Source organism: Symsagittifera roscoffensis, chromosome 4, assembly GCF_963678635.1.
Source record: "Symsagittifera roscoffensis chromosome 4, txSymRosc1.1, whole genome shotgun sequence".
Lineage (NCBI taxonomy): Eukaryota > Metazoa > Xenacoelomorpha > Acoela > Convolutidae > Symsagittifera > Symsagittifera roscoffensis.
This window is the reverse complement of record NC_087065.1, coordinates 19,878,591-19,896,922: the sequence shown is the minus strand read 5'-3', so window position 1 is coordinate 19,896,922 and position 18,332 is coordinate 19,878,591. Positions and strand designations below refer to the sequence as shown.

The 18,332-nt window shown below is 33.5% G+C and overlaps 1 protein-coding gene across 2 annotated transcripts in view; it reads left to right on the top strand.

The window, feature by feature from the left end:
• The window catches only part of LOC134845223 (cilia- and flagella-associated protein 43-like), a 306,846-nt gene that overhangs the window by 92,991 nt on the left and 195,523 nt on the right, over positions 1–18,332 (top strand). The window lies entirely within an intron of this gene.

The window sequence follows — 18,332 nt, the reverse complement described above, 5'->3', positions numbered from 1 at the left end:
GCTTAATCCCCATGTACGACTCAAATCTTAACGCACTTTATTTTTTTAGAGTGGCGTGGCTGTTGAGGGAGGATAATTAAAAACTTCGGAATTTGTGATTTATCAAGTTCTTTCTATTACAAAATTTTTTTCCGACCAATTAATGATCAATCGGAACACAAACTATACGAAAAGCATTAAAGGTTATGTTGAGACAAAATACCGAATTCATTTGTTTCACAAACCTTATGTTCATTTTTTTTTCAGTATTTGGTAAAAAAACATGTTGTTTCACGAAAGCAAAAAAGAGGCACTCAGTCTGTCTTTTGTCTAAGAGCTTAAATTTTCGCGCCAGGATGGTTGTCTAATTTCTTTAGAAATTCTTTTCATAGCGAGGCACAAAAGACCAAAACAAAACATTTTTGACAATAAATTCTAAATTCCATCCTTCGAATAGCCTTAAGGAGTATGGAAAAAGGTTGAAAGTTAAAGACGCCAGTAAAGATGAGTTATCTTCAATTACTTGAATGAAAAGAAAGGGACAGTCTTTTTCATTTTGCAGAGGGATAAAATTAATTGTTTAGGCAAAAGAGTGCCTTTGTCTTTTATTGCTAGGGGGCGTATTGATTTCGAGGTTAAAAATTAAGAGCAAACGGAAAGTGTACTAACCCGGATCAAAGGACGGTTATAATTTTGCCGACGACCGCCCTTTCAACTTTTAGCTCGTCTGCAACAAAATGGAAACAAAGAAATACAAGTATCAGGGCTAAGGCTTTGAGGTTTTTTGATAGTTTTATTAAATTGATGCGTTTTCACAAAAAAATGGTAATGGTAATTGAAAATGCTAGTTTAGCATTTAGAAGTTTATTGAAAAGACCAAATAGCCTCAAATGAGTTAGAATGTTTCCATAGCCGGGTTAAATAGCCCCTTATGTCATTTAAAAAACCCCATAACTTAACAAAAAGTTGACACTGTAAAGACAACATTTTAAGTTTGACCTTAAGACTATCCGGGTTGACAAAAATGCTTATCATACCATTCTCATATGCCAAAACTGTATGAGAAGTTTTTTTGTTCAATAGAAACTCTTTCAGAAACGAAAATTCCCATGTTACCAAGAATTGTCTTATAGTTGTAATATTTGAGTTTTAAATTAGTTTGAGAGAAATTTTTGAAGAAAATGGTAAAAAAAACGCTTATTATACAATGGTAGCAATTATTATTACAAGAATACTATGGTAGTCGTCTGATAAGCATTTTTTTTCTATAGTCTCCATAAATGAAACTGTATGAAGTAATTTTCCTTTTGACGAAAACTACCCTTTTTTTGACGAGAAAATTTTTTATACCTATTTTACACTTCTAATATTTGAATTGTTTCGGAATTTAAGACGCTAATTTTTTTGATAAAATAATTAATAATACCAACTCAAGGCGAGAGCTTCAAAAAAATTTCTTCTGAAAATTAAAAACTATGCGTGCCTTGAATGTACTGCTGGCGTTCAAAGACTGATGGGGTTGTTGAACTATTTCAGCATCCGAAGTGCCGATTTGATTGTAGTACAAAATATTTGTGTTGCAGTATGAGTACCGGTAGAAATACAGCAAAAATTTTTGTCACAAATAGATTCCAGTTTGATGAAAGCAGGTATCATGAAAATTTATGGGATATGTTTTCATCTTTTTTCAAAATCATATTTTTTCAAAAAATCAGTGTCGGGCTCGGATGGTTTAGTTCCTCCTGTTTGCTTTCTAACAACCAGTTTTCGATGCAAATTTTTTACATCATCCATAAGATTTTCATATCTCAAGCTTAAAATTGAAAAATCCAAATTTATTGATTTTAGTTTTCCGTACTTTGATCGGTGCTTTAAATTTTATTGATGCCCACATTATGCAACGAATTGATCTGGCATAAAAATTATTCTGATTTAAGTAATCATTTGTTTTGATCATTCTTATTCTTTCTAATAAATTACTTTATTTAAATGATTATTATTTAGTTCAGTTTACAAATGAAGCGCAAGCAAGTTAGTTATAATGATTACTTTGAACGTTTATATATTTAAAAAGTCATTAATCAAGTAATGAGCTGAAAACTGGGATATGAAAAAAAAACAAATAAAAAACTTGCAAGTTTTTTTAAAATATTTATACAATTCTAATATTTGAATTATTATTTAGGTATTTAAGACGCTACCAACTCAAGGTACCAACTCAAGGCGGGTGCTTCAAAAACAAAATCTGAAATTTAAAAACTATGCGTGCCTTGAATGTACTGCTGGCCTTCGAAGACTGATGGTGTCGTTGAACTATTCCAGCATCCGAAGTGCCGATTTGATTGTAGTCAATAATATTTTTGTAGCAGTAGAAGTACGGGTAGAACTATAGCAAGAATTTTCGTCACAAATAGGTTCCAATTTGATGAAAACAGGTATCATGAAAAAGTATGGGACATGTTTTTGTCTTTTTTTTCTCAAAATTATAGTTTTTCAAAAAGTCAAAAAATATTCTGTCGAGTTTTTAAAAAAAAGTGTTACCAGCGGAAAAACCTCCCACTGCCCTGTGTGCCTAGTCTCTTTGTACGATACCTCCCTTTCTACAGCTTTCGAAATACCCTGTGGAAAACTTTTTGATCTTTTTTCAGTTTTTCCCAAACAAGCGCTCACACCGATTTTTTTTGCACAAAAAAAGTTATGGAACCCCTAAAGTTCAAGTTTTAAATTTTTTGTTTATTGAAACTTTTTTGATTTTTTCTCAAAAATGGCTCTATCAAATCTGAGATTTTAGATTCAATGAAGAGAAGACGTTGTTGGAAGCCCCCTTTTTTAAAAAAAAGTTATCGTTCTCGGAAAATTCACATTGGTAATTTTTTGAACGCTTTAAAAAAATTTTCATCTTCTGTCAAAATCTACCCGCTAACAGTCAGCGTTTGAGTTCAATGAAAATAAAAAATAGCAGCAAGATTACCTACTTAAAATTTTACGTCCAAATTTCCTTAGAAGAAAATTGTTTTTTGAGCATTTTTTAAAGTTTTTGGTCTTTTCTCATAAAAAAGGACTCTCAATTTTCCGCTTTGTTGAGTTTAATAGAGAGAACGGGGTGCACAAAATTTATCCTACAAAAAGTTATCGTTCTCGGAAATTTATATTTGTGATTTATTTACGATTCACATTTTGTGACAGTTTTATCACACCTTTGACTTTTCTCGGAAATTGGAAGGAACAGTGTCGGGCTCGGATGGTTTAGCTCCTCTTGTTTGCTTCCTAACACCCAGTGTTTGATGCACATTTTTCACACCATCCATAAGGTGTTCATGTCTCAAGCTTAAATTGGAAAGTCCAAATTTTTTGATTTTAATTTTTCCGTACTTTGATCGGTGCTTTGAATTTTGTTGGTGCCCACAATATGCAACGAATTGATCAGGCATAAAAACTATTCTGATTCAAATAATCATTTAATTTGATCATTTTTATTCTTTCTAAGAAGTTAATTTATTTGAATTAATGTTATTTAGTTCACTTTACTAATGAAACGCAAGCAAGTTAGTTAAAATTATTATTTTGGAACGTTTATATATTTAAAAAGTCATTAATCACGTAATGAGCTGAAAACTGGGATAAAAAAAAACAAATGAAAAACATGCAAATGAAAACTTTATTAGATGTGAATTTTGATATGCAGTCTTTTTCTATAGTCTCCATAAGTGAAACGGTATGATTGTAATTTTCCTTGTATAGTCGTCAACTAACGCTTTTTGACGAAAACTTTTTTAACCATTTAAACAGGTATAGTATATGAAATTTTGTTTCGGCATTTAGGACGCTAATTTTTTTGATAAAATAGGTAAAAATACCAAACCAAGGTGGGTGTTTCAAAAAAATTTCTTTTTAAGTTTTCATCACAGGTATGAACTTTTAAAAACTTTGGACAGTTATACTACACTGAAATTTGTCACTGAAGAACGCTCAATGTACTGCTGGCGTTCAATGACTGATGGTGTTGTTGAACTATTTCAGCATCCGAGGTGCCGATTTGATTGTAGTAAATAATATTTTTGTAGCAGTAGAAGTACGGGTAGAATTATAACAAAAATTTTTGTCACTAAAAGATTCCAGGTTGTTGAAAGCAGGTATCATGAAAAAGTATGGGACTTGTTTTCGTCTTTTTTTTCTCAAAATTATAGTTTTTTCAAAAGTCAAAAAATAATTTGTCGAGTGCTTAAAAAAGTGTTACCAGCGGAAAGACCTCCCACTGCCCTGTGTGCCTAGTCTCTTTGTACGATACCTCCCTTTCTAGAGTTTTCGAAACACCCTGTGGGGAACTTTTTAATCTTTTTTCAGTTTTTCCCAAACAAGCGCTTACACCGTTTTTTTGCACAAAAAAAGTTATGGCACCCCTAAAGTTCAAATTTTCAATTTTTTGTTTTTTGAAACTTTTTGATTTTTCTCAAAAATAGCCTTATCAATTCTGAGATTTTAGATTCAATGGAGAGAAGACGTTGTTGGAAGCCCCCTTTTTTAAATAAAAAGTTATCGTCCTCGGAAAAGTCAATTTTCTAATTTTTTAAACGCTTTAAAAAACTTTCTATCTTTTCTCAAAATCTACCCCCCAAATGTGAGCTTTTGTGTTCAATGAAAAAAAAGGCAGCAGCAAGATTTCCTATTCAAATTGTTACGTCCATTTTTCCTTGGAAGAGGTTTTTTTGATCATTTAAAAAAAAAATTCAAAAAAGCTGTCTCAATTTTGAGCTTTATTGGGTTAAATGGAGAGAACGGGGTGCACAAAAATTATCATACAAAAACTTATCGTTCTCGGAAATTCATTTATGTGATTTATTTATGATTCATATTTTGTGATAGTTTTATCACACTTTTGACTTTTCTCTGAAATTGGAAGAAAAAGTGTCGGGCTCGGATGGCTCAGCTCCTCTTGTTTGATTTCTAACAACCAGTTTTTGATACAAGTTTTTCACACCATCCATAAGATGTTCAAGTCTCAAGCTTAAATTGAAAAGTCCAAATTTATTGGTTTAGTTTTTCCGTACTTTGATTGGTGGTTTAATTTTTTTTGATGCCCACAATATGCAACGAATTGATCTGGCATAAAAACTATTCTTGTTTAGAAAATCATTTGTTTTGATCTTTCTTATTTTTTCTGAGAAGTTTTTTTTTAAATGATTTTTATTTCATTGACTTTGCAAATGAAACGCAAGCAAGTTAGTTATAATGTTTGTTTTGAAACCTTTATATATTTAAAAAGTCGTTAATCAAGTAATGAACTAAAAATTGGGATATGAAAAAACAAATGAAAAACTTGCAATTGAAAACTTTGTTAGATGAAAATTCTGAGATCTGAGGCCAATATTGTTTGTGCTCCGAGAAAGACTGTCAAAAAGTGTTAGAAAACAAACAACATCGAGAATAAAAGTTCAGAGGAAAGTTCATTTTTTCCAGACAGCTCGTTCTACAAATGTTTTTTGTCTAACTTATTGTAAATGAAGAAATAATTCTTTGCTTCTACCTCAAGCATTGCAAGATGTCAGACAAGTTGTTGAAGAAAGGCATTTTCACTTTTCAGGTTACTAAATCTACATTTAATCTACCTCTTATCCGTACGCCTGTAGGATGTGATTTTTATGTATTTAGATTTCGTTTTATTTCGTATTAATTGAAAAACTGCTTTGCTCTAGTTTTCTATATAAGGACTCACATTTCTTTATTTGAAGGGAAAATTTTAATATAAAGTTTTTTGGAATCTGATTTAGATTTTTAAATCTTCAATTTATCTCCAATTTCTTGGCTGTAATTATGAGTTCAGGGGCGGATCTAGGATTTTCTCGATGGGGGGGGGGCGGATTTTCAAAAAAAATTCGAAAATTTTGACGACCTTTTTTTTTAGGTCGATCAAATTGATTTTTCGAGCTCTCGCAAAGCACTGTTTTGCCCCTATTTTGGCAAAGTTTTCTGCGCCGCAGGCAAATTTTTGAAAAAATAGTCAAAAAAGCCGTTTTTGGGCACTTTTTGAAAAATGTTGACAAAAAAAATCGCTTTTTTTTTGGCGCGCGCTCCCCCTGAAAGTTAGTATATGTTGGCGCCCAAGGCGCCTTTAGAAAAAATTTAGGGTCGGTCGGCCAAAAAAGGATTTCTGAAAAAGTATCAAAGGGGGGACCCTTTGGGTCGGCAGGGGCTCGAACCCCTGAGGGGAAGAGGCGTCCGCTCCCCCCCCCCTAAATCCGCCCCTGTATGATTTAATAACAAAAATGTTTTTCTGTTCTGATACGTAAATGTCTTAGGTCTAGTGTAAGATATGCATTTAGGATTAATTTTTGATAAAGAATTCTAAATTTAGTTTAATATGAATTTCATATTTTTAGTTTGAAAAGTATGTTGAAACTCAGTTTAAGAGTTTAAAAAACGCTCCACTACATAATTTTCTTACTTGCAAAAAAATTCAAAGCTAATGAAATGATTTTTTTTGTATTTTGATCACCTTGACTTCATTCAAAAACTTTTCACTAGTCAAGTTTGAAAAGTCTTATAGGGCTTCTAGATTCGCGTTTTTGAAAAAAGAAGTTTTGTGAACGGTGTTTTGTATTTTTTAGTGTCTTATTGGGGGTTAAAGTATGTATTGGTTTCCATCACAAGTTGTTCGTGAACTCCGTGTACTGCTGCGGATTCCACAAAATAAAAAGAAGACAGTATGTTTCACTATAAAACAAAGATCTCAGAAAAGTCTAGAGTAGATTCAACAAGACTGCTTGTATATCAGGGCGAAGGTCAGAATTTTTATACTGCAACTTGAAACGAATTTCAGAAAAAATTGGTTGCAAAATTGACAAGTTACTAGTGAAGAAAGAATTGTTTTCGACTTATTACCCCACCCGCTAAAATAAACTACAACAAGACTGCTCGTATCACGGCAAAGACCTGAATGTTCTGACTGGCTTTTAGGGTCTATGGATCAGTAATAACGTAAACAAGTTATATATAATAAAATAAATCGAATTCTCTTTTTTTTAATTGCAGATTTTTGTGGAAATCTTCTTCGCACACGCCAGATAAAGTACAAAGTGATAGTTTTTCCTCCTAGTAACAAATCAATTATGCCAAATAAGCTTCCTTCACTCAATTTGGAACGATTTCTAAGACGTTTTAAATCTTCGCTTTCGCGTTAACTGCGCGAAATATATCGCCCGTTATTTGTCCCAAATTGGCCGACATTCCAATCTTTAAATTCCATAACTTTACAAAAAATGATCATAGGTGAAATATTTTTTCAAAATTAAGCCTAAAACAACAATACCTTTTGAATGATATTATAAAATATATTGCCTGTAGTTGTAAATAGGGTGTAGAAACAATTTTATTATTGTTTTTCTGTCGAAAATGTTTTTTGTTGGTTGTTTTTTTTCTTTCAAATTGAACCAGGGGCGGATCTAGGATTTTCTCGAGGGGGGAGGGCGGATTTTCAAAAAAATTTCGAAAATTTGGACGACCTTTTTTTTTTTTAAGGTCGACCAAATTGATTTTTCGAGCTCTCCCAAAGCACGTTTTTGTCCCTATTTTGGCCAAATTTTTTGCGCCGCATGCAAAATATTGAAAAAAAAAACAGGTCAAAAAAGGCGTTTTTAGGCACTTTTTGGAAAATTTTGACCGAAAAATTGCGTTTTTTGGCGCGCGCTCCCCCCTCAAAATTAGTATATATTGGCGCCCAAGGCGCCTTTAGAAAATTTTTAGGGTCGGTCGGCCAAAAATGGATTTCTTAAAAAGTATCAAAGGGGGGACCCTTTGGGTCGGCAGGGGGTCGAATCCCTGAGGGGGGGGGGGGCGTCCGCCCCCCCCCCCCCCCCCGCCCCCTTCCTAAATCCGCCCCTGAATTGAACACTTTAAACGGCAGTAAAAAATTCAAGGCGTCTCCTTTGATCCAGCAGTCTTGTTTTTTTCTTGACTCCTCTTACAAAATTATGTTCATACAATCTACCCTCTATTGACAAGTAATATATTCTTGCCGATGCATTTCCCTTAAGCTATTTGTTAGAGGAAGCCAAAAGCTTCAAAATGTGATGATTTTTTAAAGCTGGGTGCAATCAAAAAAGTAAGAAAAGCTGGTGCGAAAAACTTAAAGACGACAAAGGACTGATAAGATCGGATTATTTTGATTCGCAGAAACATCCCCTCCAGTTCTGAGAACTATTACACAGGAAGGAGGGGTCACTACAGGGTGGATAGTCTGGATGGGGGGAGTATCCTAGCAGCTCAACAGGATGCCATGATGCGAAACATATTCAACGTCCATTCTCACCACCAGTCTTCAATAGGACTCTTTTTAGACCAATAACCAACTTTTTCCAATTCCACTTAGTTTTTTTTATCTGGTTGTATTTTCACGCAGGGGGCTGCTGGTTCACCATTTATGTAGAGAGATTTTAAAAAAAGATTTTAAAAATAGAGTCTTTTTAAAAAAAAAACAGTTTTGATCTTCTTGCAGTCAAGTTTTTTTTGATACTTAAATCTCGTGGTAGTTCAAAATACCTGAAACTAAAAGAAAAGCAGTTTTATAAAAAGAAATGACAAGACTTATGGCATCAAAAGCGGACTCTTTTTTCCTCGCCCCACCTCACATATGCACCAATTTTATGGTGTAATTAGGAGTTTTGATGAGAAGGTTGGATATGAAGACCAACTATGTTTGTCATAGCCTAATTAGAGAAACAATCCTGCCACTTTTTGTAACAACCGGACAAAGTGAGTGAAAAATCGATGGTAAATATCGCAGGTGGGGTAGAGGGGATTGGTTTAAGGGAAAAAAGCTCAAATTAGGTTCATTCAAATTCAATCAAGGAATTAATTTTATTCACTGAATGAAAAATGAACCATAATTGAGATAGCTGTTTGACTTTTTTCTTAGGTGCAATTTTTTTTATAACTGGCATTGAAAATATCAATTCATTCTGCTTTTCCAGGATACGTTAGTCTTATGGCGAAACTGTTAGCCATGAAAGCTTCTCGAGAATCAAAAAACTATGTTAAAAAACCAGAGAGCTGAAGAAACGGCGTTTTTTTCTAATTTCTTGAGCTCATGTACGCTTGCTTCAATTTAAAAAAAAAAATCATTAAAACTGTTCCAACTCTTACAAATTTTGTTGAAAAAGCTAGGATAACCTATCCAATTGGTATTGCGTGAAACAGTCATATAAAAAATTTGATGGTCCAACAAGAAACGTAACAGCCCAATCCAACTTGACAAACAACAACAATTACAACGATAACAATGAAAACCAGAACAGAAGCCCCCAACCCAGCAGAGAGGAGGCGTGGCGGGGTAGTCAGGTTGAAAAGTCAGGTGGGGGATATAGCAGTCACAGGACTTCTAACGAGGGCTCAGGGTCTGGTCTTGTGAGGGCAGCAACAGCCGAACGACTCATTAGACGTAAGAGCCCAGTCAACTTTTGCAGCTGGATTATTAGATTATTAAACCCTCCACCCCCCCTCTCAACCTCACAAGTGCCTCATGTTTGTTTTAAATTAGCAAACAGTAGTCATAAGTTTATAGTCATAAAATAATCTATTACAGTCCGGGCTCTTTTTCTATTCTCGCACCTCACATAAGCATCAACTTCATAGAGTAACGAATCAGGGGTGGATCTAAGATTTTCTTCAGGGAGAAACTTCTTTTTTGAAAATTTTGTCGGCCTTTTGTAGGTCGACCAAATTGAGTTTCCGAGCGCTCCCAGAACACTAGTAGACCGTGTTTAGACAAAAGTTTTTGCTTTTAGAAAAACTTAAGGGTCGGGCAGCCAAAAATGGATTTCTTAAAAGTACCAAAATGGGACCCTTGGGGTCGGCAAGGGGTCGAATTCCTGAAGGAAAGAGAGCGTCCACCCACGACCCCCCCCTGCTACGAGTAGTTTTTATAGGAACAAATATGTTTTTTGTGGCCAACTTAGTTCGCATGTCAATTTTCATAAAAATTGGTTGATGTAAAAAATCATTTTATTCGTGAAAATTATAGCTGTAGGGCGAAAGGAAAAAAAGCTACACGCCGTATTTTTTTGACTATTTTTCAATTTAAGACGGCCTTTAATAGAGCTAAAAAAAGATTGCCTCATTTTAAAATGTTTTCAAGGATAATGAGTCAGTTAAACAAAATAGTTCGGATTTTAGCTGACTACTTTTAACTGAAAATGTTAAGTGCTCCCATTCCATCCGTTTTCTGAAGAAGAAAGAAGAAAACGCAGAAAGGCCAGTGAATTAGAGATTATTTCGATTACGATTCTGGCTCTGCATGTGGCGGAATTAAAATTACATGGCTTCAAAAATGACAAGTTCTCGGACGAGTCTTCATGATTTATGTACCCTTTTAAGAGTAAAAAGAAAGTAAAATTGCCGTTTGATTGAGATAAATGTTTTTTTTTACCCCCAAGATGAGGAATCCGTCAAAATGGAAATGGTCGAAATTAGCTTTACTTGAACTCGCTGTCAGGAAGCAACTCAGGAATAAGTTAGTCTATTTGAAGTCTATTAAGGTTATTGTTTTCTAATTCATTACGAGGTCAGACTTCTTGCCGCCACATTTGCCGCCACATTTGTTGTGTCGCGGACTCAGCAACACGCGAAAATTTGTAGTTGTTCTGGGTTCCGCAACTGTAAGTGGATTCCGCTAAATGCAAGTAGAATTCGCAAATGTGACTGGAATCCGCAAAATTTGAAAGCGGAATCCGCAAATGTAAGCAGATTCCGCAAGCTGTATGTGGTTTCAGATTTTTTTTCCTTACTGGACTTGCATATGAACAATTAAAAGCTAGACCTGGAATTCTTATTTATAGCAATGCGGAAATTAGAATCAAGGACTTAAACATTGTCAGCGGAATCCATGGACAACTCATGAAACAATGGATAATTAAATCGGTGGAAACATTGTCAGCGGAATCCATGGAAAACTCACGAAACAATGGATAATTAAATCGGTGGATATCACCCTTTAGTACTTGGGATAAATATCCCAGCCAGCGATTTTTGGGATCTTAGTTGTGAAAACACATTTCGAGTAAAATCATTGTTTGGAGTTTATGGGTTGAGAGTGTTTAGAAACACAACGCAAAGCATTCTGTCGATTTAGGTCAGTTAGTGGGCGTTCATCAACCCTAAAAACTAATCTAGTTGGCGGAGAAAGAAGTCAAATCATGAGGGCAGTATTTGAGATGAGTAGTGAAAAATCAGTAATACGAGATGGAATTCGAGATGGGTAATTGTAACAATAATTTTTGTTAAAATCAAGAAATTTGCTTGCTTCAATTTTTCTACGATTTATAAACCGCATTCTGCTTAAATCATTTGTCATAAAAGCTCAATTTTGGCATTTTTTAATTATCCAACTTTGCAAATGGGAAGAGGGAAGGTTTAAAAAAAAACGAAAAAAAACAATTGGTTAAAAAATATGTTGCCATATCTTTCTGAATGGCTAGTTCATAATTTTCAAACAACTGCAGAGCTTCAAATGTCTTATTCTAAAGACACTTGGATGTTTTAAATAGGAATTCTATCATTTTACTATACTTTTTGTGGAAAACATAATTTATAAGAACAATAGTCATTTTAGACAGCATAAATATAAAAAACTAAGATTGATAAAATCGAAAACTAAATTGTATTTACTGAAAAACTATTCAAAAGAGTATCGGACCCAAGCACGGAGACCGTATTAGTTAGCAGTCCAAAGCCTTAACCGCTCGGCTTCCCGGTCTTAAAAACACCATAACGAAAGCAATACTAAATGATCGATATATATATTCAAAAAAATTGATTCAGTAACTTTTTAAATTGTCGTTTAAACCTTTGCTATTATGACTAATGAGTTAGCTACTGGATGTCCTGAAATTAAACGAAGGCAAAATTAACCAAAAACGAAAGAGAAGAATTCAGAAAAGTTTCTGAAAAGGGAGAAAATAGACATATCGCTACAAGTGTCGGTACAAGTATGATACTACTTTGCAAGGAGGGATCCTACTTTGCAAGGTTGCTCTTATGAGTGAACTCGTGAGCACCACGGCAAAAAATTACGTTGTGTTGTCGAAACACGCTTATTTGATAAAATTTATTTTTCTTTATTGAGAAAAGCATAAAAACTCAAAATTGCGTAAAAACAAATTTTTGTCTCGTCTCAAGTAAATGTTAGATCTTGCTCAAAATGAGATGAGTAATACAAAATGAGTAATAGAAGAAATCTGCCTTACGTTGTCTGTTTTAAAACTCAACTAAGGGGTAGTTGTTATCTAGATGGTTCATGGAGCATGTGTTCTGTCTAGTAAAGTAGACTAGCCTTCACGCTCTCCGGCAATAACAAGATGCGTTGGACTGATGAGCAAAACAAAAACAAGAATCGATATTGAAAGAATTGATATCAAAGAAGTTGGGTGATTATCAGGAATTGGGACCTTAATTAGATGTTTGACATGAATTGAAATCGAAGTTAGCGGCAGGAATTGAGATCGAACTTTTGGTGATATAACTGGTAGCTGATCAACGTAGTAATTGAAACTGAACTTGTTGATTGATTCCACCTACAATTTGCAAATTCCCCTAACAATCTGCGGATTCCGCACATAGTGCAGGGGTCCCGATTACAGTTGCGGATTCGGCAATAGCTCAATTTAACTTTTCTTATGGCTTATGATTTGTTTGTGGTTCCACAAACTGTTTCGTATTCCGCAAATACTGTTTCTGATTACTCATATTCGCCTATCTTTCGAGCGATCTGGAGCGGAAGAGTGCTGAAGTTACTCGTTTGTGGAATCAAAAACAGCATAGAAGATTAAAGAAAAAAAACCTTGTTGTGGATTTCGCGATAAATCTGACTTTGGCTTGTTGTGGGATTCGCACAGAATGCACAGTTTAGCCTCGTAGTGTTATGCAGCTACCATAATTTCATAATTATAATCATAATAATCATAATAATCATCATAATTATAACAAAATGTTTTATAGCAGAAATTACACGAAAAATTTTTGTCAGTTTACATTATGTTGATATGCAAAAACAATAAAAAGTCCGATAGGCCTTAATCTATCAAGGAGGGTTATTTGCAAGATCTTGGAACTTTTTTTCAAATGATGATTTTTCGCAAGATCTTGCCAGAATGATTTTTTATTGCAAGAATCTTGCAACATTCAAGCAAGATCTTGCACGATAGCTTAAATTACGAGGCCAAACTGTGAACTGGATAGCCCAAAAAAAATTGTGTCCGTGTTGTTCTGGATTCCGGAGACAAGTCTTTAAACATAAAAAAAATTGTTGGATTGATGAAAGGAACTGAAACAAAAGAAGACCAAAGGGGAGCGTCATTGTTGCGCAATCCACTTACAATTCACAAATTGCTCAATTTGGCTTCGTGAGCGCCAGAAAAAACTATAGGAATCCAATTTGACTACGCTCACAAAAATTTTAAAATCAAGCTCGGATAAAAACTAAGATTGACCAGTTTCCGAAATTTTTTTTCATTTAAATGCTCATTGTTTTGCTTTCGTAAAATTTTCATTAACATTTTTTTTGTTTGACTTAATTCATATACTTTGGCAACTCAAGTTGTTAAATTTTTCTTTTTTGTTATTGATGTCAACATGTTGATCAAAAAAAATTCACTCAGCTTAAGACTTTTTCTTGCTGTTTTCTCATAATTACGCTAAAAAAATTTGTTCATCGTAATATCAAACTATGATTTAACAATTTTTTTTGTTGATTTATTTAACTTTGTAAGTGTTACAAATTGTTACTGGTTTTGTTTCTTTTTACACAAACGCTATAGTTTGTCTTTGCGAGTAAAACTGTTTTCATCATATCTTTAAAGGTTTTTCCGAAAAAAAGTTAACCTTCAAAGGATGTTTTCTTATAAGATCTTGCAATATTCTTGGAAGGTAATTTAGAGGATTACATCTTCTTATAAAATTCCTGCCAGATACCTCCCGTGATCGATTATGGTTCCCAGTCAAGTGATGTCTTAATTGAGCAGTAAAAGTTCATACCCCCAAGGTACCTAGTCTTTTTAAGTATTAGGTGCAATTTTTTGTTCAAACCGTTCAACCGATTTATCAGAAATTAAATCTACCACTATTTCAAACTATTGGTAGCGGGTACGGTGCAATTTTTTTAAATTCTCTGTTCTCATTGAGATTGATATGCCGTTTTTTATAAAATTTTGCCTAGAACAAGGTTTTTGCATAGAACAAGGTTTTTGCCTTAGCCCGAAATTTCTCGCAAAAATATTTAAAAATTCTTGTATTTTGTTTTGCGTCATGTTCCAAAAAAGATTTGGTAAAATTGTTTTTGTTTCTTGTTTATCAGTTTTCACAATGAATTTCTAGTGTTTGTAAGTTTCGCTTTTTGATTTTCCTTCTTTAATTTAAAGTAATCTAGATAACTTTTCCGTTTTTTGCATGCTATAGTTTTGACATTAGTATTTATCCAGATTTTTTTTTCGGTAATTTTAAACTTTGATTGAAACGAAATAGTTTATTTTTCAGTAATTATTTTTGAAAAAAACTCAGGACACTCACTTTCTGTCTCTTTTTTTTGAGCAATTTTTGTTGAACGGTGTGTACTCAATGTTTCTCGCCCCATAACCAAAAAGCAACAATTGAATTCAACACATTTATCCAATTTTTTAACAAATGCGAGTTTTTACTGATTTGTTGCTGCAAAGGCCGGTCGCTACTAGTTTGTTTTGATAATTTATTTGAAAGCTTTCAGAAAATTCTCGCATGCATTTGTACTTTTACTTTGAAGTTTTGAATGGTCAATTGAAGTCTCCGCAGAGAACATGTTTATAATGGGATCCTGCATTCCATCCAACTGAATATCCAAGCTTTTTATTGTATCAATCAGTTTTAAGCCGGGACTCAAATATAAAACGCAAAAAAGAAACTAGTTGGTTTCAAGTTAATTCTGAAAGTCAAAATTGATAGCGGTCTGAAGAAAATATTCAGTGCGCCTAACTTTAGTGCCATTCTGAACAAGAAAGCAGATAAAGTCTCGCATTAGGCCTACTGCATCTAAATTATCTATTGTAGGACAAAAATGTAACCCACGATTTCGCTATGGAATAAGTTTGCGTAGAACTAATTTTTATGCCTTTTTACAGATTGCAATTAACTGGAGCAAATTTAAAGTAAAATACGGTGAGTTTACTGAAACTTTTTTGCGAATTTCGCTTCTGCTCCAAGTTATTAGCTTTATTTATCGGATACATAGAATAGTTAGCTCAATTTATTTGCGTATTCTTGAAGTCTTTTTCGTTTTTTAACAAAAAATTCTTAATAATTGCAATTAATCGGTTTCTTCTGCCAGATTCTTACAAAAATTTTAAAAATTTGATCAAATCTTGATGATGATAGGATTTTTTTCTCATCCTTTGAGAGTATGTATAGATTAGACTGCGTCAAACAGTGGAGCACAATGATTTCATATATATGTCATGCAAATAAGATAGCGCGGATGTCGCTGTTTTAGAACTTAGGCTCGCGACAATCTTAGGTTTGAAACTTTTAGGCTTGCAATATATTAGATAATTGGTTTGCAATTTTTCGGACAAATGGAAATCTCTTTTTTTGACATGCCTTAAATTCCTCCTTTTAAATAACTTACGCACACTACTAGACCGTTGTAATTAGTGATATAATTTGTAGCTTTAGTGATAGAGTCGTCTTGTTGTTCAATATTCCTTGCAATATTCATTGCAATATTCATTCATTATTCACTTTTTTAGTTTGCTGTCAACTCGCTAGGTCTGAATGGAGTTTCGATCCCCTCCACTGTCTCATTATTCATCAACTCCTTGTATGTTTTGATTTTTTTGCCGACGTCTGAAAGAATACGCGTTCTTTTTTCTTTCTTAGGACGCACTTATTTCTCATTACTGAAATAGAAGTTCAGCGCAATCCTCTCTCCGTATTCGTTTTTACACTTTTTGTCCCGCGGAAATATTTTGTAATCTCAACTGACTGATCGCTCCAGAAGTCTGTTTTTTGCTGTTTTTTTCCTCAATTCTCTTTGGCGTCTCTCTCTGTTGTTTTTATTCCGTTTGATTGTACCGTCTTCTAATAATTTTTATTTTGCTCAGCAGTTTGTTTTTTGTTTCCAAAACACAGTTAACAAAACAAAAATTTGGTAAATTGAATTTTTTTTTTCATTTATTTTTTGTTTTGCATTGCTCATCGTTGTTTTTAATGCTTTTTGACATCTGTCGGCCTTGCTGTCAACACGAAGGCTTCTTTCAAAATTTTTCAGCGCCGATTTGAAATTTTTGCCTGTTTGTTTTCTCCATTAACTATTGCTAAGTTCATCCAGTGTCTCAACTTTCTTTGAAAATTGAAGTTTTCATGTTTTTTAAAAAAAAAACTGCCAGCTTTTCGTTTTTACATCTACCGTGGCTCTATGGATTTTTTTGGAAAATGGTTGATTTGCAAAGGAGCCAGTGGTACCGTTATCTAACTGTTCTGTTTGTTCTTTTGAAAACGTTTATTGTCTTTTTTTTGCATTTTCCAGTTTGGGTTCAGATATTCGGCTTCGCCTTTGGTTTGGAAATGAAGAATTTTTCAGTTAAAACCTGACCAGAATATTGAAAGACCTACTGAGTTACAAAAAAATTAGGATGTTCTGTATTATTGTTCCGACTTTCGATACGAAAGTAATTGTTCCGACTTTCGATACGAAAATAACAGAATAGTTGTGCTCAGGGTGGGTTTTTTTTCTTCAGACAAATTTCTACTTTGTAACTAGCCATTTTTTACGGATTTTTTTTTTCATTCGAAAGGTAGTGTTGTCCTGAGCTCAAATTTGAAAAGATATTTCACCTACGATCGTTTTTTGTAAAGTTTCGGGGGTCTAAAGGTTGCCATTTTCGCTAATTGGGACAATTAACGCGCGATATATTTCGCGCTATTAACGAGTAAGAGCAAAATCTATCCTTTTGTACTTTATATGGCGTGTGAGGGGATGATTTTCATTAAAAAAATTTCAATTTTTAGGAAAAAAAAATTTTCATTTTGTTTTATTTCATTAAATTTTTTAATGTTATTACTGCTCATAAACCTTAAAAAGCAGTCGGAACATTCAGGGCTTTGCACTGATACAAGCAGTCTTGTGTTTTTTAGATTCATTTACTTCACTGCAATATGCTTTATTAGTTAAACATAATAAATGAAGATTTTTGATTCCATCCTCTGGGTAGTAGCTATTTCTACTAATCCCTGAAGCTAAAATTCAATGATGTATTTTGCTCGTCTTTCCATTATCAGTTAGCAATTTTGACTTTGTTATTTTTCAATCAACCGATGCTAGTTTTGTTATCGGTGCCCCAAATACTTTTTTTTTGTGGTTGACAAACATTTAGATGTTGACTCAAATTATAATGACAAATATTTAGATTTTTTTTTGAGTTTGTTTGACGCTCTCAAATCTAAATTTAATTCACGGCCTAGGAAACTAGACAAAAAACAAATTAGACGTGACCAACAAAAACGAATTTAGACGTCGATGCAAAATAACAAATATGGGAAATTAGACGTAATTGTATTGTTCGTGTCTGAAATTTGTTTACCGACTACAATTAACTTTCGTTCAGCTTTCGTAATTGCAAATCAACTTTTCACATGCCGCAATTTTTACATTCCGCATTTTTCACATGCCGCAAATGTATAATTTATGCATTTCAAAAACGTTTTGTAATCTTGAAATTAACATTTTATAAATCAATTGAGATAAATATTTTGATATGCAATGTGATCATATATTATTTTTGTAATTATGAAAAGTTGTTTTAAGCAATAAGTTTTGTTAGCTTTTTTTTCCGTCTCAAATGCTAGTTTTGCGAAAACAATTTAACGTCTAAATTCGTTTTTGTTGGTCACGTCTAATTTGCTTATCGAGTAATACTGTTTTCTCATAATTACGCTAAAAAAATTTGTTCATCGTAATATCAAACTATGATTTAACAATTTTTTTTGTTGATTTGTTTAACTTTGTAAGTGTTACAAATTGTTACTGGTTTTGTTTCTTTTTACACAAACGCTATAGTTTGTCTTTGCGAGTAAAACTGTTTTCATCATATCTTTAAAGTTTTTTCCGAAAAAAAGTTAACCTTCAAAGGATGTTTTCTTACAAGATCTTGCAATATTCTTGGAAGGTAATTTAGAGGATTACATCGTCTTATAAAATTCCTGCCAGATACCTCCCGTGATCGATTATGGTTCCCAGTCAAGTGATGTCTTAATTGAGCAGTAAAAGTTCATACCCCCAAGGTACCTAGTCTTTTTAAGTATTAGGTGCAATTTTTTGTTCAAACCGTTCGACCGATTTA